Source organism: Amblyomma maculatum, chromosome 7 (genome assembly GCF_055883805.1).
Source record: "Amblyomma maculatum isolate TAMU_Amacu chromosome 7, ASM5588380v1, whole genome shotgun sequence".
Classification (NCBI taxonomy): Eukaryota; Metazoa; Arthropoda; class Arachnida; order Ixodida; family Ixodidae; genus Amblyomma; species Amblyomma maculatum.
In genome coordinates this window covers 106,383,048-106,404,892 of record NC_139350.1, presented here as the reverse complement: position 1 = coordinate 106,404,892, position 21,845 = coordinate 106,383,048, and the positions used below count along the sequence as shown (strand labels likewise).

The 21,845-nt window shown below is 46.9% G+C and overlaps 1 long non-coding RNA gene across 2 annotated transcripts; it reads left to right on the top strand.

Moving 5' to 3' along the window:
- Window positions 1-1,983: 1,983 nt before the first annotated feature.
- On the top strand, window positions 1,984-21,826 carry LOC146184269 (uncharacterized). Of its 2 annotated transcripts, XR_014708847.1 has the most exons (4): window positions 1,984-2,203; window positions 11,124-11,258; window positions 17,792-17,886; window positions 19,650-21,826. It is a non-coding gene; the product is annotated as an uncharacterized LOC146184269 (long non-coding RNA). The 2 variants fall into 2 exon arrangements; XR_014708848.1 differs by lacking the exon at window positions 17,792-17,886.
- The last annotated feature ends 19 nt before the right edge of the window (window positions 21,827-21,845 follow it).

Sequence of the window (21,845 nt, the reverse complement as noted above, 5' to 3'; positions counted from 1 at the left end):
TGTATATTCTCGGAAAAGAAAAAACAAGCGCGTACAATACAACAATATCTAAAGCTGAAGATAGAGCTCGAGTGCACTGGAGGGTACGTCTTTGTTCCGAATGTGGCCTGCAACCAGCTGATTCAGGAAGCACATATCATTCATGGGAATATATTTTGCAGAAAAAGTGTCGCTTGACCGTCAACTCTGAAGGGGTTAGCTGCGCTTAATGCAAATACCAGCGGAGGCTTACACAAGATGCGCAGAAAGAAGGAAAAAGCATGGAACTAGCCAAATAAATGCTGCAACATTTCTCGCGCTCTGAGAAGAGCTAAGAGAAAACTGGCATGGAGCGCAGAACAAGTGGCTCTATTAATTGAAAGCGCAAAATGAGGAGCTAATAAGTGAGTCTGCGGTTGAAGCTTTTTTATTTATTTTTTTTTTTTTTTAATTCCCGCGCGTGACCTATACAATTGTGACCGTACAACAACCGCTCGGCTGCTGAAACCGCGAAGCCGAAACTGGTGAAGAAAGTAAAATTAATTATAAATTACTTAGCGGTGGTAAGCGAGAAACCACGTGGAGAATTATACAGGAATATCTAGCGCATCATTAGCAAGTGAAAAAAAAAAAAAAAATACCGCCAAATATTGGTATCAGACTACTTTAAAATTATTGCGGTGTCATATGTGCGGCTTTCTCCAAAACCTTTAGCGGTGCATTTCTATATTTTTACTTGTTTTTTGTTGCTGCGCCTTTTTGCTCAAATTTTACTATATTGTAGACTTTGTAAAAAAAAAAGAATCAGTGATACAATCGCCACTTTTGTTTCTTGCCTTTCCTTCTGTTACAAAAGAAAGCACACCGCATAATAATCATTTATGTATGAAGCAACAATTAAGTGACTTCCTAATAAAACAAATGAATAAAGAGTAAGAACAAAAACAGAAGTCAGATTCAGACGTCTGCTTGTGTTTATTGTCGCATATGCGATCTTTGAAATCATGCGCCCGTGCAATATATGTTACGAAAAAGCAAGATCGCCCTTCTTTTCTGTAGCATAAATGTGACGCTATAAAACGTCACTAACCTGATATATATCACCATAAGCATGACTGAATTGCAGAAACGTCGACGTAACCTATCCGAAAGCATGAGGCCCGTATACGTATTGACGTTCGTAGCACTTGACTGTGGCATCGCGGTATACCATGGACCATAAGAAAATACCGAATAGTAAATAAAATTCAAAGTTGGATTAATGAACAGTGTAAAATATTAAGGGTATTTTCTGATGCCTGTGTCACACGGACAATAACAGTCGTCGTGGATCCGTTCCGGGTTAGATCGCGATTGAGAATATAGTTCCCATAATTCGGGACAACCACCTGGGCTGACTGAGCGCTCACTCAGAAGGAAGATGCATACGATACCTTACATCCCCAATCGCGATGCGTGGATCGCAATCGAGTGGCTCCAAATCAAATAAAATCGTCATCGGAATATTTCATAGCAATAAAAGATTAACAAACTATTGCAACCAACGTGTCAACTTTAGGTGGTTTTCTCAAATTTCTTCTCTCGCTGGATATCAGGAAGTCAATATGTGTTCTGCTTAAGACCTTATCCGGTTCAGCTGAATAAATAAAACAGATATATATAGCAGACATGGACCAGACAGTATTTGTTAAACGCTTCCTCGAGCTCTATTTGAGCGTATGATTTTCTCCGCACAGTACTAGGACGGTGTGAATGTCTTCCACCAAGACTGTTTTTAGACACAAAGTGCGCTTAAACCGTCAAGAGACAGGTTTCGCAGTGAAAAGCGCAGCGCGCTATGCTGCCGAGGCCGCGAACGCGGAGCGATAGCACCTTAGCTATTGGTAGCGCCGCCCCGCGGTGGCGGCGGGAAGGCATCACCGCGGCGGACGCGCCAGCGCGCGCCCTCGGCACACTAGCCAGTATATTCTAGGCACTATACCGAAACCCAAGGCAGCAGGGAGGGCTGAGGCCTCCGAAATCACTCTAGGACCACATGCCCTATCGTTTCCTCCGCCCCTCCACAGGTGCCGCAAGCGGTGCCCGACCGCTTACGAATTTTGCGCGCCATACGCGCGTGCGGAGCACTCCACAGCGGGCCTCCGCCAGCAAGCCGCTACCGCACGAATTGTCAAAACAGTGCTCACGGCCGATAGCTGTCTTCGCCTCCCGGTAGAGAGCCAAGGTGGGCTTCGCCATCATTCCACTCATCCACTCTCGCGTCTCCGTCTTCTGCACCTGCTCCCGGATTTTCGCGTTCGTTGCGTTGCTGGGCTTAGCAGGCGCCGACGCCATGGAGGAGGGTGCCACCTTGAAACGACGCTGTAAATTAGCCGTCCGTCTGGTCCATCGCGTCGATAGTCCCGCGTATATGATGTGCACCAACGTTTGGTGCGCCAGATTCGTGTCCGGCAACCGAAGGAGCCTGGCCTCATAGCTCAGCTTCGCTACAGCTTCACGAGCTGCAAATGAGGGCCAGCCAAGATCTCCCTGTACACCCTCCACCGGTGAGCTCCTGTGGACTCCCAGCGCCATTCGCCCTGCGTCCCTCTGCCGTCTTTCCAAGAGCTCCCTTGTGCCGGCAGATAAACACAGTGTTGCGTTGGCGTACGTGAGCCCCGGCACAGCCACTATCTTCCACAGTGCACGTACCACCTCATACTTGTTGTACGCCCACAGCGCCTGTCGGCAGGATCCCTCTATCTCGCGCCGCTTTGGCTTTGAGGGCCTTTTCCTGCGCTGTCATGTAGTCAGAGTCACAGCATAGGCGCACTCCCAAGTATTTAGCGGCTGAAGCGATGCTCACCGCGCCTCCCTGGAGAGTCCACGTCTGTGCCTGGTCGAGCTCTTCCGCACCCCACACCAGCACAGAGCACTTCGCAGGACTAAACCTCAGTTGAAGCCTAGACATCCCCCTGCCGCAGATGCCCAGCAAGCTCTGCAGCTCAGCGGGTGAGTCCGCCATGACCGCAAAATCATCCGCATACACAAGCGCAGGTATACGCCGAACAACTCGCAGGCCAGCCTCCCGATGTTCCATGCTGAAACCCAGTCCCGACACTTCCAACAGGCGCGTCACGTTTGCCACGTAAATCATAAACAGGAGCGGCGAAAGGGGGCAACCCTGTCGGAGACCTCGCGGAACTCCTATCGGTGCCGTACTCCCCCCGTCCCATTCGACACATGCCACTACTCCTGTGTACAGCTGTCGTAACAGGTCCACGTCTTGATCGGTCAGCCCGTACTCCCGCAGTAGTTCCCACAGCAGCTCGCGATTTACGCGGTCATATGCTTTCGAGATGTCCAGAAAAGCCACATATAACGGGCTCCGCGTCTGCAGGGCTATCTCGATGCATTTAGTGAGGACAAATAAATTGTCCTCAATGCGTCGGCCGACACGGAAACCCGTCTACAGCTCCCCGAGAATCTTCTTCTTTTCTGCCCAGCTCTGGAGTCGAGTCCTGACAATTTGCATCGCCATCCGGTAAAGGACGGGCGTGACGGCAATGGGCCTGTAGTTGGTCAGATCTCGTTTGTCCCCACTCCCTTTGTAGAGTGGGCGGACTCTGCTCAACTTCCAATCTGCAGGAATCCGGGCTTCCGTCATCACCTCGGACAGCATATCCCCCACATGTTCGCGTGCTCTCGGCCCGAGCACCTTGATTAGACTCATGGGAATGCCGTCGCAGCCCGCCGCTGTCCCAGCGTCCATTCTGCCAGCCGCTCGTTTCAGCTCTCCGTCTGACGGCGCTTGACGCAGATTGGCTCCAGCGTCGGTGTCGTCCATGGAAGAGGTGTCCGCCGTTTGCCACACGACCTGCCCATCAAGAGCACTCCCACAGCTCCCGTCATCAACCTCTAAGAGCGCCTTCCACCACGCCTCCAGCAGCTGCAGGCAGGCTGGACCCTCCACTGGGCCTGTATCTTCAGATGCGCGGAGCTGTCTCTGAGGGGCCGTTCTTCTTCCCTTCTGTATGTAGCGCCAGAAACGTCGAGGGGCCTGCCTGCCCGCTTTCTGTAGGCCCTCCATAAAACGCTGATCGAGGTTCCTGATCTTTGTCTGGACCATGGCAGCCGCCTCTCTTTTGCAAGCCAGGTACTGCTCCCAGGCTACCGTCACTGCTTCTTGATCACCGCTCTGGCAGATATGGCGATGCCTCCGGCTGGCCGCCCGTCTCTGTTGGATGGCCGCTGCTACCTCCGCCGTCCACCAGCCTTTCGCTCCGTGTCGGCCGGCTTTCCGTGCGGGACGCTTATTGATGATCTCCTGCATAATAGCCACCATTCGCTCGTAGGAGTCAAACTCGTCCACCCGTAGCTCCAGAAGCATTGCCATTCTTTGCAGTTCGTCTTCCATAGGTTGCCGGGCTCCCTGTCCCTCCAGCCGTCTGCTGTGCGACTTTACCCGGCCAAACACCAAGCGTATCCGGTTGTGGTCACTGGCCAGGTTCCCACTCACGTCTTCGTCGATGGTCATGTTATCCAGCGCCTCGTACAGTCCATCTGACATGAGGCAGTAGTCAATGCAGGAGGATCTGTCTCGGGCCGCCCATGTAACCGTCCCCCAGCATTTCTCCGTGAGGTTGACGATAATCAAACTTTGATTCTTCGCCACATCCAGAAGATGTTTGCCATTGGCGTCCGTGCGACCATCAAGCTCCTCCAAGTGCGCATTAAAGTCACCTACTATCAAAATGTCATACTGACTCCGGAGATCACGCACATCCGCACACAAGCAGCCACTGAAAACCTCATTCTGGCCTGCTGGCGCCTCCGACCACCAGTACACTATCGCCAACGCCACAGGCCTATTTGCCACACTACCCGTGAGCAAGTGTACTACATGGTTTGCAAGAGAAGTTACAAACCTCAAGCGATGTTTCCGATGTTGTGTCCGGGATCGAGGAGTCCGTGACTAGTGAGTGCAATGAGCCGACACCGTCTGGGTCATCTCTCCCGGCCGCCAGTAGCAACCTGACAGAACAGCCGAATTTCAAGGGAGTCGAGAAACTGGAACAGCCCGTAGACACCGCCCAACTTGCACTGTCATCTCAGGAAAGACCGGTTACCGCCGATGTTGCCTCACAGTGTGCAGTGAGGGATGCACATGAGAGGGCTCCAGGGTTCCCGGAGGGCAGTTTGGCTGTTGCAAATGACAGGCGTCGGCAGGGTGGTGACAGGAACGCGCGCGGGGCCTTGAAGGTTGGAGAGCCGGGTCCCAAGAAACGGGATCTATCCCATGGGAGCAAAACAGCAGGCCAAGACTACACGCAGAACCCTGACCAACGGCTGGAGGCACAGCACAGGAGTGGGGCTGACGCCACCCCGGAAGTCCATATCGTTTTGGATAGTAATGCCTCCCGAATCGCGGCAGCACTGCGGAGAATCCTGGGCAGTGGTGTGCACGTCAAAGTCAGCCGCGTACGTAACGTGACGGGGGACTTGTCACATCATCTGCCCCAGCAGCAAGGCGGAAGCAGCCGCAGTAAGCGGGTGACAATCGTTCATGCAGGGCTGACCGATTTGCTTAAAGGAGCCGAGCCGAGTGATGTTGCACAGGGTGTTCAGGAGAACATGGCCCCCTTTGCAAATAGACTTGTTATTTGCTCCCTCCCCGAACCAGCAACTAGGAGAAAGAAAGTGCTCGCTAAGACAATGTTGGCGAACGCACAGCTGAAGAAAGTGTGTGGCGGGCTTAAGTCGACATTTGCTGACCTTTCAAGGCTGCAAGCAGGGGAGGGAAGGCTCGCCCGGGACGGGATCCACTACCGTGCTGCTACAAATCGCGACATTGCGGGCCAGCTGGCCCATGCGGCACGCCCTTTTTTAGGGCTACGGCAACCCCTAAAGAGCGAGGACAAGTCTGCTCTTCAGCAGCAGCGGAAGTCCTTCCTAAAGAGCCGAACCCCACCTCTGGAGAAGCAAATCCCGTCTCCCCCCCCCCCCCCCCCCCCCGCCTAGTTCTTGTATGGACAAGACGTTGGGGCTGCAGGACGTAAACCACATGAGCCAAGCGACTGTGGGGGTGAACCCAAATGCAGTGGCATCAGGTGGCGTGCAACCGTTCATCGCGTAGCCCCTGCCATGTATCCAGCAGAGAAGCTGGGAACCGCACCCTTTCGGGATGCAAACAGGGGCATCCACCCCAACAGTGGCCTACCAGGCTCCAAGACTGCCCCCCTGGCTATCGGCACATCATCATCATCATCAGCCTGATTATACCCACTGCAGGGCGAAGGCCTCTCCCATATTTAATCTCATCCGCCCACCTAACTTTTTGCCGCCCCCTGCTACACTTTCCTTCCCTTGGAATCCAGTTTGTTACCCTCAGCGACCATCGGTTATCCTCTCTTCGCACTACATGTCCTGCCCATGTCCATTTCTTCTTCTTAATTTCTACTAGAATGTCGATAACTTGAGTTATTTCTCTGACCCACTCTGCACGCTTTCTATCTCTTAATGCTACCCCTACCATTTTTCGTTCCATAGCCCTCTGGGTTGTCCTCAACTTAAGTAGAACTCTCTTGGTTAGCCTCCACGTTTCAGCCCCATAGGTGAGTACAGGCAAGATGCAACTGTTGTATACTTTCCTCTTGAGCGATACCGGTAAGCTGCTAGTCATAATCTGCGAGTGCTTGCTATCGGCACAACCGGTGCACAATCCCCAAGCGACACCTCAAGCCACCCATCCAATGCACATAACCAGGACACCCAGCACCGGTCCCGATCTGGTCCGAATCGTCAGCGACATTGTGCACCAGTGCATGCGGACCTCGCAGTGGCCCCACCACCAGCAGCAATGAGCAGGTGCCGGTCCTCGCGCTCCCGTAAGCACAAGCGACAGCCAGGCGTCAAGGTTGATTTCTTAAACATACACGGTGCTCGTCGCGCGCAGAAATGGGTGCTCTATCGTGCACTCGATGTAGAACAATTCTGGGTGTATGCAGTCGCAGAAACGCACCTCCGGGATCTGGAAGAGCCTCCTGTCCACCCAGAATGGTGCTGGGCGGGCAACAACAGACTGGAAGGTCGCAAAGGTGGTGGTGTGGGAATGTTATGGCGCCGAGACTTACAGTGGCGTGCTCCAGAGCAAGGATGTTGCGACCACCTGTGGGTCCTTGGTGATGTGTTGGGGGTGCCAGTGGCAGTGTGTGTTGTCTACCTGTCTATCCACAACCCGCAAGAGAGCACGAATGCCGACCTGATGCAGTGCTTGCGCCAGGATGTGAAAAGGTGGGCAAAGGACAGAGAACTCATCATGACGGGTGATTTCAACAGACACATTGAGGAGCTCGATGGGTACTCTGACAAGAATGGGAAACCGCTACTGAAGTTTGCAGAGGACCTACACCTTGTGCTCGCTAACTTGGACCCCTGGTGCAGTGGTCAGGTCACCTGGTGTGCCCGTGGTAGTGCAACCTCAATCGACTATGCCTTGTTGTCCCCACGCATTGGTGCCATCTTGCAGAAGATGGACATTGACGAGAATGGGCTGCACAGTCTTGGGAGTGACCATAACAGGTTGTGCATGGTCTTCAGCCACGCCAGTAGTGGAGACACTCGCCCCCCCACGCAGAAAGATGGCGCCTACCTGCCGAGTAAAACCATTGAGGGAGTAGCAGAAGACTTTGAACACAGCCATCTTCGGCGTGCGGCCACAACATATGACGAATATGTTTCGGCGCCACACTCTGTCATGCGCAGCCACATGGACCAGGAGAGACGGTCCACGCGGACTCCAGCGAATTCATGGTGGGATAAGGAGGTTGAGACAGCTTGGCGGTCGCGACGAGATGCCAACCGTGAACACCGCCGGGCTCTCAAAGAAGCGGACGTCGAGGTCTACACAGCGGCATGGCAGCAATACCTCGCCCTCAAACATGAAGTACAGAGGCTAGTACAGGCCAAACTTGCTGCACATAACCTCCGTCTCATGCAGTCCATACGACCTGAAGGGCAGACTGCCGCACAGAAATTCTGGAGGTATGTCGGCTCGCTGGACAGATGCCTGTCCAGCTCACGGATAGGCAAACAGGGCAGCCGGTCACCGAGGTCAAGGCATACCTCACACGGTTCTTTGCCCAGATGTACGCCTCGGCGGACAGAAATGTAGGTACTGCTTCCACAAGCCTCCCACCCACGAGTAGCCCTGCAAAAGAGCACACCCACGGCGAGACAAGACCACAATGGGCAGTCTCCTCACGCGCTGTCGATCGGTCCATGGCTCGCATCAGTAATAGAACAGCTACAGGACCAGACGGCATGCCAGCTCATTTGGTCAAATCTCTTGGCGTGAGCTCGAGGGATCAGCTGGCCGTGTTGTTGACCGACATCATCAACGGGGCCCCATTCCAGAAGATTGGCACCGCGGATGAGTGGTGCTTATTTTAAAGAAAGGAGGTGCAGCAGATAACCTGTAAGACTACCACCCGATCGCTGTCACGAGCGTGCTCTACTGCCTGTGTGCACGGATAGTGAAAGAGTGGCTAAGTGGATGGGCAGAAGCAAACAGTCTCCTAACAGAGCTACAGGGCGGGTTTCGTCCTGGGCGCCGGCTCGACGACAGCCTCTTCGTCCTGACGCAGTGCGCGGAAATCACAAGGAGAGAGGGGCGGTCCCTGCTATGTTGCTTCTTGGACGTTGAAAAAGCTTATGATAATGTGCCACATACAGCCCTCTTTGAGCACCTTGAAGCCTTGAATATGCCTAGCGTGTTGCTGAATACTCTTCGGAGATTGTATGCTAACAGCACGGTAATGGCACGGTTTGGATCCGTGGAATCGGAGTGCATTAGCATCGCCAAAGGCCTTCGACAGGGGTGTCCGCTATCACCGCCTCTGTACAAACTCTATGTGGCGGGTCTTGAGCGGGCGCTCATCACGTCTGGCATGGGCTTCAGCCTGAAGTTCACCACCGAGGGCGTAGGTGAAAGCCACCGCCTGCCAGGTCTAGCATTTGCAGATGATCTCGTGCTGATGGCAGAGTGTCGAAGGGACCTGCAGGCTTTGCTGGACATTTGCTACGATGAGATTACCAGCCTTGGTCTCAGGTTCAGCGCCAAAAAGTCGGCCGTGGTGCAACTTGCGGGTGAAAGTGAGGGTAACGTGGATTTGACCCTTGGCGGAGGGTGTCTGAGCGTGTGTACAGAATACCAATACCTCGGCGTGCTGCTCTGCACACAGCCAGAGATGTACAGCCTACACGAACGCAAGCTCCGACAGGCTGCTGTCCGCGCCCAGTGCATCCTCCAACGCAGGAGCTTGTGGGGGTGTAATCGATACCACATGGTGCGGGAGTTGTAGAAGCTGGTTCATGTGCCCTCGTTGACGTTTGCAAACGCGGTGATCTGCATCTCGGCTGGCACACGTGACTAGTTGGAGCGTCGACAGCGTGAAGTGAGACGTGTTGCGCTCGGAGGCCATGGCCGAGTCGCCAACGAGGCTGTGCAAGGAGATATGGGCTGGTCGTGCTTCGAGGCCCGAGAGGCCTCTGGCAAACTAGCATACCACGCCCGTCTCCGTTTCTTGCATCGCGACAGGTGGGCACGCCGCGTCTTCGACTACATGGCCGCAACGTGCATCCGCACCTCCTGGACTCGCCGGATTTACAACCTAGAGCGGAAGTACGGGTTCTTCAAAGAGCCTGTTGTAGCAGACACCAGCTCGCGATGGAGAGCTGAGGTGCGGAGTCGAGTAGCGGCAGCTGAGGAAGCCATGTGGCTCTCAGATGCCAAGGAGAAATCCTGCCTCACAGAATACATGCAGCACAAAAAGTCTATTAGCTCCATCGGGTGGCACGATAACACTGTCGGCAGCAGCCTCCTCTTTGAAGCACGAGCAAGTGCTCTCCGAACCCTGGAGTACTGCAGCAAGTATGACCTGTCAGTGCAGTGTGTGTTGTGTAGGGTGTGCGGCAAGGAACGCGAAACAATGACGCACATCGTGCAACAGTGCACGAGCCTCCCGACGCCGCCGCTGGAGGCCGGCACATTACCGCAGTCACTGGGTTTTTGCCCGCGCTCGGCGCCCAACTTTGCCACTGCAGAAGGTAGTTCAAGTCCAGTGGCAGTGACAAAAATGCGACTGAGTGGATGACTGTGGTGCGGCGTGGTGTATGAGTGTAGTGTGGAGCCAGCTACCCCACCCCGAACATCACCTGGGAGGGTGTGGCATCATCCTGTTCGTGCTTCTCTTCTCCCTGTCCTCTGTCTTTTGTTTGTTTGTTCTTCCTTTTTTTTCTTTTTTATTAACTTTCCTCTTTCTCCCTTTCACTTTTGGCCTGCGTACCGGTGTTGGTGCCGACTCGTTTCAAAGGGTATGGCCCTGAGCATCATCATCATCATCAGATAAAAACAAATTAAAAAGTTAGGTCACATGGTTCGCATGGTTGAACCTCCAGAAAGAATCTCCCAGCAGGCACATAGACCCCTTGTGGCAGCGAAGAGTGTAACTCATGGAGAAACATTCCCATTGCTTCCACAAAAATAGAAGGCCGTAGGAAGTAACTTGCGCTCTCCGGCGAGACTAGCCATAGCTGTCGCTAGCAGTGATTTGTTTCGGACTGATTCGGCATTCTTCACTTTTCAAAATGCAGGCAGTTTTACTCTAAGTAGCGAATGAAGCAAAACATATTTCACAAAGAAATTTGGCAGAAAGTAATCTCCACCTTTAAGGGCAGACTGTGTCACTGTGGTTTTTCCTACCTCTTCGGGTCGTACCGAGATTTTCATGGCTTTCCTCAACAGTTCTCTGGAAATTTTCTGGTCTCAAAGGCTGTGCTTAATGTGATGCTGTTTGTACTTCTTTTTTTGCGAGCAAATGTGATGAGAAGTCATGCAGTGGCTTGAAATGTGGCTAGGTTTTTTGCCAGCTACAATTCCAACTGTATCTTTTTTATTATAATCACTTTGCGGCTTGTCATCTTGATAGGTAATCTTACTTTCTGAGCAGAAAATGTTTCACAGCTGAGTTTTCTTCCTAGTTTAGTGTGGCAACCAGCACTAATGCAATCAATATAGCCCCAAATGAGAGCATCCTCGCCGTAAATAAACCCGTTCTTGTCAATAAGCCAGAGGCTCATGTCTTCAAATCTCCACTGCGGTGCAGCCGCGGTTAGGGTGCTCGAATGCTGTGCCTGAGGATATGGAATCAAATCCCAGCTGTGGTGGCTACATTTTGCTGCAGGCGAAAAGCAAGGCACTCGTGTGCTGTGCGACGTCAGTGCACGGTAAAGAACCCCAGGTGGGTCAAAATTTCTGGAGCAATTCACTACGGCGTTTCTCATAGCCCGAGTCGCTTTTGAACGTTAAACCCCATAAACCAAACCATGCATTAAAAGTCATTCCTCCTAAGAAAAAAAAATTTATTCTTTTTTTGTTTTTGTTTTTTTGTTGTTGTTGTGCTTATTTTTTTACTAGCCTCTTTATGAAGCACATTTGTTTCGTATATTTCTATGTTGCCCTGTCCTTAGTAAGTGCTTTGCTCCAGTTCATTCTGCAACTCAATGTTTCTCAAGGGGGGGGGGGGGGGGGGGGGGGTGAAGTCTGCGGACCGTAGGTGGTCCATGAAGCGATTTTTGGGGGTGCATGACGTCCATGCCCACACTAAAAACAATTGCGTGATAACTCTGTCCTAGGTAGACACTGTTTAAATGCACGGAGGTTCGAAGTTGACTTTACTTCTTTTAGTTAAGGAGGGGAGAAAAGATCTCTGACTTTAGCCTAAACAGTGTGATAATGGATACTGCGGGACAGATTGAGGCAGACAGCATCTGTAGTGTCTTTTGATGCCGGAATCATTGAAGTTGAGCTTTGGCTGCACTGTTAGACTGGGCTGCAACGTTATGTGTCTTGGGTGTCCTACGAGCGAGTGGCGCAGTGTTGAGAGGAGCCGAATGCTTTGTAGTGGCCTGCATATTGGCGCCGATTTGTCACATCGCCTTTTTCCCACATCTTCTGCAGGCCGTGACGTGCTGGCTTATCGAGTGCACGTTCATTACAGGCCCTGCAGTTTAGCCTTGACACAATCCCCATACCACGACATGCTCTCAGAACTGCAGCCATAATCTGCACATATATCGTCAAACAAGACTGCTTCCCGTCACCTCCCTTCCAATTCCATGGCCCACAAGGGTTCTGTGAGACAGCCATGGCTGAGAAGCTGTGCTTTACATCATGCAAGGCATTCTAACTGTGCCCTCTAGTTTTTATGGCTGGCTTCTTTTTGGGCACAAGATCGCGGAACACTTAACATTTAGATAAGTGTTATCCATGAATGGTTCGGCGATAAAGTGTCCCAATATCACTTCCATGCATTTCATGGTTCTTTGGTTCTTGTTTGGTGGGCTTTTGACAGCATCTACAATTAAGGGGTAGAACTCATGATAGCTTCAGAGGGTGTACTTCGCGATCAAATCGGGCAAAATGAATGTTGGCATACAAAGCCAATATCAGTATTTTTGTGCATTAAATATAGCTTTGGAAAAAAGCCCTGTTGTGTGTCCTCACAGCCTACTTACATTCAGAGCGGCTTGTGTGTCTTACCAACTGGCTTGTAGTGTTACTTGTGAGTCTCCTTTGCTAGACTGCATTTTTGCACAAAGTACCAATCAGAATTGCATAACCTAGTTCTGTAACCTGAAGGAAGGAAAAATATTATTCCCCACAATGTGGGTAGGGTCTTTTAATATGATTAGTTGCAGTTACTTTTCCTTGGGCATCATTGTATAATATTTGTTAAATCTATCAGTATTGCTGTCGTCGAATGGATGACTTTGAAGGTTATGGTGTTGGTTTTGCAGTTTGTTCTTTCACTGGTAAACCTTATGATTTTTAGACTGATGAGATGTTAACACCTTACTTTGCCCAATTGGGCGTATTGAAAGACACATAGTGCTACAGGATTTAAGCTAAAATGCCAGCTGTTTAATCACTTAAGCTTCTTGCCAATTGTCATGGTTATGAGAGAGATATATAAACTTTGAATTAGGTGATAGTTTATTTTGAGGCTCATCTGTCGAGTCTTATAATTTCACCTCACATGTGATACATAGTAGCAAACGAATGTAGGGAATATGAGGGGCTCATTATGATTTACGTACACTGTGAGCCAACAGCCACTGACCTAAAGGAGAGTTATAACTTCTCTTTTTTAAGTTGTTGGCTTAGACAACTGATTAGTCATTAGAGGTAAAAAACCACATACTACTACTGGTGGTGGGTTCGTGTCCCACAATGTTTACCATTTTACCGTATGGCACCCTTTGCACTGTGGCCATTTTTACAAGACAGATGCCTGGCTGGTCGCCTGTGAATATCTGATCCTGTAACTGCAGGGTATTTTTACCCTTCTTTTCCAGTGCCACCAGGTTTGCCGTGGGTGCAGCCTTTCTTTGCTGTGAATGGCTTGGAGAAATTTGCGTTTCACCTTGTCCTCTGGATGGCCAAAATCTCATTAGCCAGAGTGTGCTCATTGATCAGACTACCTTTGTGCCTCTGAAGTCAGGTCTTTATTATCATCGACTCATTTCACTTTGAGATGCACTTGTCTATATATAGTTTTTCAGTCATCCCATTTGAGCTCTGGACTTTGATGTAAATGAATATGTTCATATGTGGGAGTTGAGTGTAAGAAATGCTATGACCTTGCCTTGTACGCTACTTTCTCATAGTGCGAAACCAGCATTTTTGGCTTGATATAAATTTCAGCATTAGGAACTGTGCATCATTGAGGAGTCACCTAATTTGCTGTGTTGGAGGCATTTCTCAGTGCCAAGCAATTGTGATGACAATGTTTTTATTTTTTTCTAAGCACTTTTATTGTTGTCTGGTGTTGTCATGTCTGGGTTTCCTTCCTCTGCCCAGTAGCGAAAACAGCTCTCCTTAATGGCAAGTGTAAGTTACTCCAAAGAAAAGTAATGTTTTGGTAGTGTGCTTGTTCTGCTTTTGGAAAAGTGAAAATCTTGATGGGGGGGGGCTTCTGTTTTCTCTTTGGCTGCTGTGTGTTGTGTGCATTTTGCATATTGTCTAGGGGTGTGCGAATTTTGAAATTTTCTAATACGGGCATGGATAAAATTGAGCATGCTGTAAAGAACGGGAGAAGCCTTAAAGCGGTAAAGAAGAAATTTGGCATAGGCAAAAATCAGATGTATGTGATAAGGGACAAGGCGGGCAATGTCATCACAAATATGGAGAAGATAGTTAAAGTAGCCGAGGAGTTCTATGCAGATCTCTACAATAGCCAAAGTAGTCAGGACCGTAATGAGATTGGTTTAAGGAAAAACAGTCAGACATTCCACCAGCGACGAAGGACGAGGTCAAGAAAGCATTAGAAAATATGAAAAGGGGGAAATCAGCTGGAGAAGATCAGATAACTGCAGATTTGTTGAAGGACGGGGGGGATATCGTGCTAGAAAAACTGGCCACCCTGTATACGCGGTGCCTGGTGTCATCGACGGTACCGGAACCATGGATGAATGCAAACATTATCCTCATTCATAAGAAAGGGGACTCTAAGGACCTTAAAAATTAGACCAATCAGTTTACTGTCTGTTACGTATAAGGTATTTACTAAGGTAATAGCTAATAAAATCAGGACAACCTTAGACTGACTGCAGTCCTCAGAAACTGTTTTCTACTATCGGAAATGGTCGGAAACAGTACAGGTTTTCAGAAACAGTACTATACTATCGATCATATCCATACCACCAACCAGGTGATAGAAAAATGCTCAGAATTTAACCAGCCCTTATACATAGCATTCATTAATTACAAAAAAGCATTTGACTCAGTTGAAACCTCGGCGGTGATTCAGGCACCGCGAAATCAGAGGGTAGAAGAGCCATACATGAAAGTGCTGGAAGATATATATATAGTGGCTGCACAGCAACCATGGTTCTGCATAAAGAAACAAAATTCCCATAAAGAAAGGAGTTAGGCAAGGAGACACAATCTCCTCAGTACTATTCACAGCTTGCTTAGAGGAAGTATTCAGAGACTTGGAATGGGAGCAGTTAGAGATAAGGGTAGATGGAGAATACCTCAGTAATCTGCGATTTGCTGATGACATTGCCTTGCTAAGCAACTCGGGGGATGAACTGCATAAAATGATTGATGACCTAGACAGGACAAGTAGAAAGGTAGGCTTGAAAATCAGTATGCAGAAGACTAAGGTAATGTTCAACAGCCTCTGGAAGGAACAGCAGTTTACATTAGGTAGCGAAGTACTGAAAGTAGTAGGCGAATATGTCTACTTAGGACAGGTAGTAACCGCATATTCGGACCATGAAAAGGAAATAACAAGAATAAGATTGGGATGGAGCGCATTTGGCAAGCACTCGCAGATTATGACTAGCAGCTTACTGGTATCGCTCAAGAGGAAAGTATACAACAGTTGCATCTTACCTGTACTCACCTATGGGGCTGAAACGTTGAGGCTAACCAAGAGGGTTCTACTTAAGTTGACAACCCAGAGGGCTATGGAACGAAAAATGGTAGGGGTAACATTAAGAGATAGGAAGCGTGCAGAGTGGGTCAGAGAAATCACTCAAGTTACCGACATTCTAGCGGAAATTAAAAAGAAGAAATGGACATGGGCAGGACATGTAGTGCGAAGAGAGGATAACCGATGGTCGCTTAGGGTAACAAACTGGATACCAAGGGAAGGAAAGTAGCAGGGGGCGGCAGAAAGTTAAGTGGGCGGATGAGGTTAAGAAGTTCGCAGGGGTCAAGTGGATGCAGCTAGCACTGAACAGAGTTAGTTGGAAAAATATGGGAGAGGCCTTCGCCCTGCACTGGGTAGTCAGGCTGATGATGATGATGAATATCAGAAACAGTGCCTTCAAATATCAAATCCATTGCTACATATCTGATGAGAGGAAAAAATATTTCAGAACTGACACGGTATTTGTAAATGAAATTAAGCTATATTTGTGCAAAAGTGGTGACCCTACATGAAATTACAGTATCATATTTTCCGGTTGATAAAACTTGCTTTTTTTTTTTTAACAAAATTTCAGTAGTGCATCCTATGCAATGGTGCGTCATATGTCCTTTATTTACTTTGTTTCGCGCAACGTACATAGGTGAACTTTTGTCATGAAGCGATGGCGGTGGAGACTTCTGGAATTACATTAGCCAAAGGGTTAAGGTGTGCTGACTACAAAGGTAATTGTCAAAAAACTATTGCATTAGCTATGGTCACCTCAGAGGTGCCTAGAGCATTAGTAATATAATATGCCAAAAGATGGCGACATCCGTGCTCCTCACCCTTTCCACACTGCCGACAAGCTGGAGAAAGACAACTCATTTTTCCAGTTGTGATCTGGAACATTGTTTAGTGGCTGCTGCTTACGTGTTGTTCTCTAATTCCTGGGTGAGCTTTGGGAAATGTCAGAGCGCCCGAGCACAGCAGCGATCAGCACAGGGATTACTAGTGCAAAAAAGGTGCTCCTTTCCTGCCGCTAGAAATTGTCATGCATTTTTATGGCGATAGCCTTTAATGGCTCATGCTCGCGGATTGTGTCCGGCCGTAGCTGGCAGCTTGCATGGCTGAGCACTAACTAGACATAGGGCTTTCTGACATTACGTTTGACAGCAGCTGCCAACTCGGGGCTTTCCTTACCTATGCATGGGAGGGGATATCACAATCAGCCTGCCGAAACCCTTGCATTCAGGCTATCCCTAGGCCACACAGGCACATTCATACGGCTCGGTGAAAGCGGGGCTTTATATGTTGGCTGGTAGGTTACGCTATTGCATCATCGCAAAGGTGGGAGTGAAAACAGAAAAAGAGGATCCATAGTGGAGGGCTTCGGACCACTGCGCGATAGAGGCTTTCGCCTCATCGCAGTTTAGTGATCCAAAGTACCCCCTCGAATTTTTTTTGATAGCGTGTCTGAAGATGAAGCTTTTAATTGATTTCACTAATAATCAAGTGTAACTACTCTTACTATATGACAGTACTTTCAGGTATGAGTGTTGCTTCTTTTTTTTCCTCTCATTAGAACATAACTTTTCTTTCTGGCTCAGAGCATTTTGCGATGGTCGGGCAAACATGTATAATCAAGTGTTATTGCTCCAACCTGAATAAATTGATGTCTGTCTGGTATACCAAATTTTTGTTGAAAGCTTCTAAATAATGGCGATGTACCTTATATACCAAACTTAACGCTGAACGTGGTAAACTCTCATTAATTCAGCATTCAAGGGACTAGCAAAGACGTCTAAATTAAGATTTCTCAAATTATCGAATGGGCCAGAAAACAGTGCCAAAAACCATTTACATCGCAATACTTCTATCTGACAAACACCCTCATGACAAATGTCTGCATATGAGATGAAAGCAATGTAGAAACATTTTTTCCTAGTTTGTTCAGGTGCTTTGCTTTTCCCACACGGTAAGGAAGGCCGAACTTCAAAAATGGCCTCATGTTTCCAAGATGTCTTACTGCACAGCCCACGTGGTCAAACATTGCGGTGAAGTGTAGAGTGCAGGAAAACTGCTGTGAATTCGAATATTTTGAGTCTATTCGGTAATTTTCAAATACAAATTGAATAACTAAGATTCTTTTTTGAATATTTCCATAACCATAATATTGCTGCAAGAAAAACACTTGCAAAGCAAACAAAACCCCTTTCGAGTAGTTGCAGATAGTTTGTGTGTATATATGCTTCTGCAGTCATAGAAGTTGTCCAGGTTGATTCCCAGTATAAACTCTTGAGCAAGCACTGGAGTTGCCCTTAGTTATGTATTTTACTTTTTTTTTTTTTTTGCAGGTTCATCACTACTCACAATTTTCGTTAAAGGGGCATTGCTGCTCACCTTCCCTCAACTGAAGGGCAGCCGTTTGAAGTGTTTCTTCGCATCACCTGTTATGTCCATTGCATATTCACACTCTGTGTCAACATTTGCTCTCCCTTTATTCCTTTGTAGTTTACAATATGTGTCAACAGTCTTTTGCACATATCTATATATTCATGCTTCTATGTAACTTTTCCAGCAATAAGTTCTCTGCCATTTTATTCTCTCATTCCTTGAACATTCTGCCTGTTTTTGTGGCCGGTAATACATTGCTACTAAGGTGGTTAGATGTGCTATAAGGGGAAATGCAGGATGGTTGAGTTTTTTGTGATACAGTGATGTCTGTCTTGCCTGTGCCCTGTGCCCACAACAAATGTAACTATTGACAGTTCATGCAGTTTTGACTAATATATCTTATTTATTTTCTTCACAACTCCTATATTGCGTTATAAGATTTAGTGATCAGCTGGCTGTGTAGTGCAGTCATCCACACATATCCTAAGTGCAGCATTGTGTGGACTTAAAAAGCACTACTTACTAAATCAAGCTGATTGCAACAAATCTCTTTTATTATATATATATATACTGGACCCCGGTCAAAACGTCGAAATAGATCCACCGTTATGTTTTTAAACTTTTGGGAATACATTTTACATTTATTGATGAGTTGTCGTCAACTCTTTCTAACACGCGCACGCACGCATACACACACACACACACCAGTTGTCCCAGCTAACTTGCAGCAAGTTTTAAAAAAATACAGTTTGCCCTAGCACAGTGAAACAAATTCAGAGATGTTAAGAGTGACCTATGCTAATCTCCAGTATTTTTTTCATTCACTGCAGTTGATTAATTACTAAAGACTGATTAGCTATTGTTTAAATTATTGGCTTGAGAGAGAAAAGAAGTTAATGCAAAAGCTGTAGATCTTCTTAATATATATATATATATATATAGTGGTACCAAGTGCTTTTGTATTTAAAGTGCTAACACAGTTCTCACACACTACTGTGGGCGTGGTTTAAAATCTGTGTGTTCTTTTCCTTATTCTAGTAGTTTTGTGTTCATTATGTATTTGCTTATGCTTGGTGCATTTTACGATTACACGCATGCAGGAATTAGGGAATTACAAGCAAGGTATATATAACATGAGATCAGCAAGCACTCTTAATAGCATCTGTAGCTCAATAGAGTTTCTTTTTCATTCTTTTCACACCCTTCTTTCTTGGTGTACATGTGCACATTATTTAATATGCTGTGTTTTTAGGTATGCTTACCTTCGAAGTGTTAAAGCAAAAGTAAATTTAGTAATTTTGTTGTTAGAAATGTATCTGTGCTTTTTTTAACATTCCAGCTGGTGTTGAGTGCAACTGCATTTACATATCCCGTCTTGCTATGCTGGGATATTTAGTCAGGTGTCTTTGTAAAATGTAGATTGCTTCCTGTAGCACCATGGGGCCTTTTCACCTCTATATGTAATGTTCACTGATATCCGTCATGGGTATTATACTTCTAAGAGTTGAAGGTTACTAAAGACAGTGTGTAATTCACAGTTAGTGCTATTTCTTTTTGAATTGCATTGAGGTTTCTAGTGTTTCTTGATACCTACTCTTTTGCATCTATCATGCATTTGAGACGTGTTAACAATAAGTAAGACCCTCTTTTACCTCGAAGCTCATGTCTCGAATTTTGTTTTTTTTTAATTTTCCACCACATGTGCCAATAACATAAGGAATTGCCCGTGGAAAATCCTTATCATTTATTAGCTCTTCCTGCAAGGTGGGACCACTGAAAATTATGTGATGGTCATAATTTTATGCTTTTATTATGCAGATGCAGTGACAAATGTCAGCCGGAGCAGCTCAGTTTTTCAGAAGAAACCACCTGAAGGAAAAGGGCGGTTTTCGTGCCATGAGTGTGGGTATGCCACAGACCAGCAGAGCCACTTCAAGAACCACCAGGCAACACACTCTGGAGAGCACCCCTTTCGGTGCAGCCAGTGCAACCAGGCCTTTACAAGGAAGGACAGCCTAGATCGTCATCACCTTCGCATTCACTCAGGCAAGAGGCCATACCAGTGCCCCCACTGCAGCAAGAAATTTGCCGAAGCGTATTACTTGGCTGTGCACATTCGATACCACTCTGGTGAGAAGCCCCACAACTGCAACCTTTGTCCAATGGCCTTTGTAACCAGTACAAACTTGAGAAGTCATCTACGAAGCCACAAGCAGGAGAAACCATTTGCATGTCGTTTTTGCTCTGTTTCATTTGCAAGCAGGCAAGGCCTGAATTACCATGAAAAGAAAAAACACCTGAACTAACCAACTGTCCTATGAAGTCGCGACAGTTTTGGTAGCATTTTGGCAAGTGTGCAGGTTGCTGGACAATATTGGAACAATGTAAGATGTACCCTATCAGCCAGAGACTTATTTTAACTTGTGTTCATATATTCATTTGAACTAATTGAACTAATATGTTATCACTAACTTTTATTGATGTGATAATCAGTATAGTATTCAAAGCTTATCAAGGTGACATGTTATTAGAAGACATCAACTTTGTGAACTGTGCAATAGCTTTTTTAAACCAAAGTGCATAACCTTGACAGAACCCTAATTATACTGACATGAAAGGTTGGCTGAGTTGGTATTCATCGTTACAGAAAGGTATTCGTCATGCTGATAACAATGAAGGAAGGAGACAAGAACACACTGAATCTAGATTAGTTTTCATGCTTGTTCTTGTCTGGTTTGAGCTTTTTAAGGATGTAGACAAATTTCCCTTGGACATGGTGGTTTCAATTAAGCTGAGGGCTCAGTAAGAATCTTCCCATATATTTCTGCCATGCATCACTTCAGCAGCAAGTCTAGACTTTTCAAGTGACTGTCATAAAGCTTATATTGAGTCTTGTCTTTGGCTTGCAGTTAGACATGTCCACTTTATTTACAGCAACTGGGGACACTATAATTGGAGAGCTGCCCTCCTGGGTGTTTTGGGCAGGGCAGCTTGTTAGCTAGATCAGAATCGGGCAGCCATTTCACTGTATGTTTCCCAGTTTAGCTGCAGTTTTCTGTTCAAAGTTTTGTTCCTTTCAATAGTTCCTGAAAGTTACTTAAAAAAGGACCGTGCTTTTGTACCTTATGCTCGTGTCTCATTTGTAAAAAATGTGCAAGATGTCTCTCCGTGTTGATTTTAAGAGCATTAGTTCTCTGCTCAAGAACAGTGGTACAGTGAATTGACTACAAACGTGTGCTTTTTTTTAGATGTCGTTTTTATTTTATTAACAAATTGCTCTACTCTCTTAGCCTTTTTTCTTTTTTCATTTCTTTTTTTTTTTTTTGAAGTGCAAGCAGTGGTTATGACATCTACATTTTAAATCTCTGACTGTAATCCTTTCAAAATGGCTGGATCTTCCTCAGTTGCCATCAGTAAGTTTTTTTGTGGCTTTGGGTGGTGTGAATTTAGTTTTCTTTTTCTGTTTGTGTTGTTACTCTGCAAATGGGAGGTGTTATTTCCATCTAGTTGATATGATGCAATATTTTGAATTTTAAGAATTGTAATACATATCTTGCCTTGTCCGGCTGACCTTCTAGCTGTACAGAAGTATTTGCTTCAATGTTTTTGTATTCCCCTGTGTTCAGTTTCATGCTGTTTGTAAAGAGAGCTATGTAAAACTCTTTAAATGCCTCTAATGTTTAAATATTCAACAAATGTGTCTCGCATCTTTTCACATCATTGTCCTCTAGAGTCCTTTCTCTGCCATTTCAATCGACAAGAAATGCTGAGTGGCATTGAATCTATAGATTTATCACGAAAGTTATTGAGAGTAAAATTTCTTAAGTGAAAATTTTTATTCTCTTTTTAATAATGGCCACTTCTGTTTGTTTGTGGCTGAATTACTGAGCAAATGGTTATTTGGTTGTGAATTTTTCTCCTGCAGATAGAGATGTTTCAGGTGTTAGAGGTGTACTCTGGGATATATTGGGTGCAATAAAGGATTATCATGTGTACCTTCTTGTTGTAGAATTC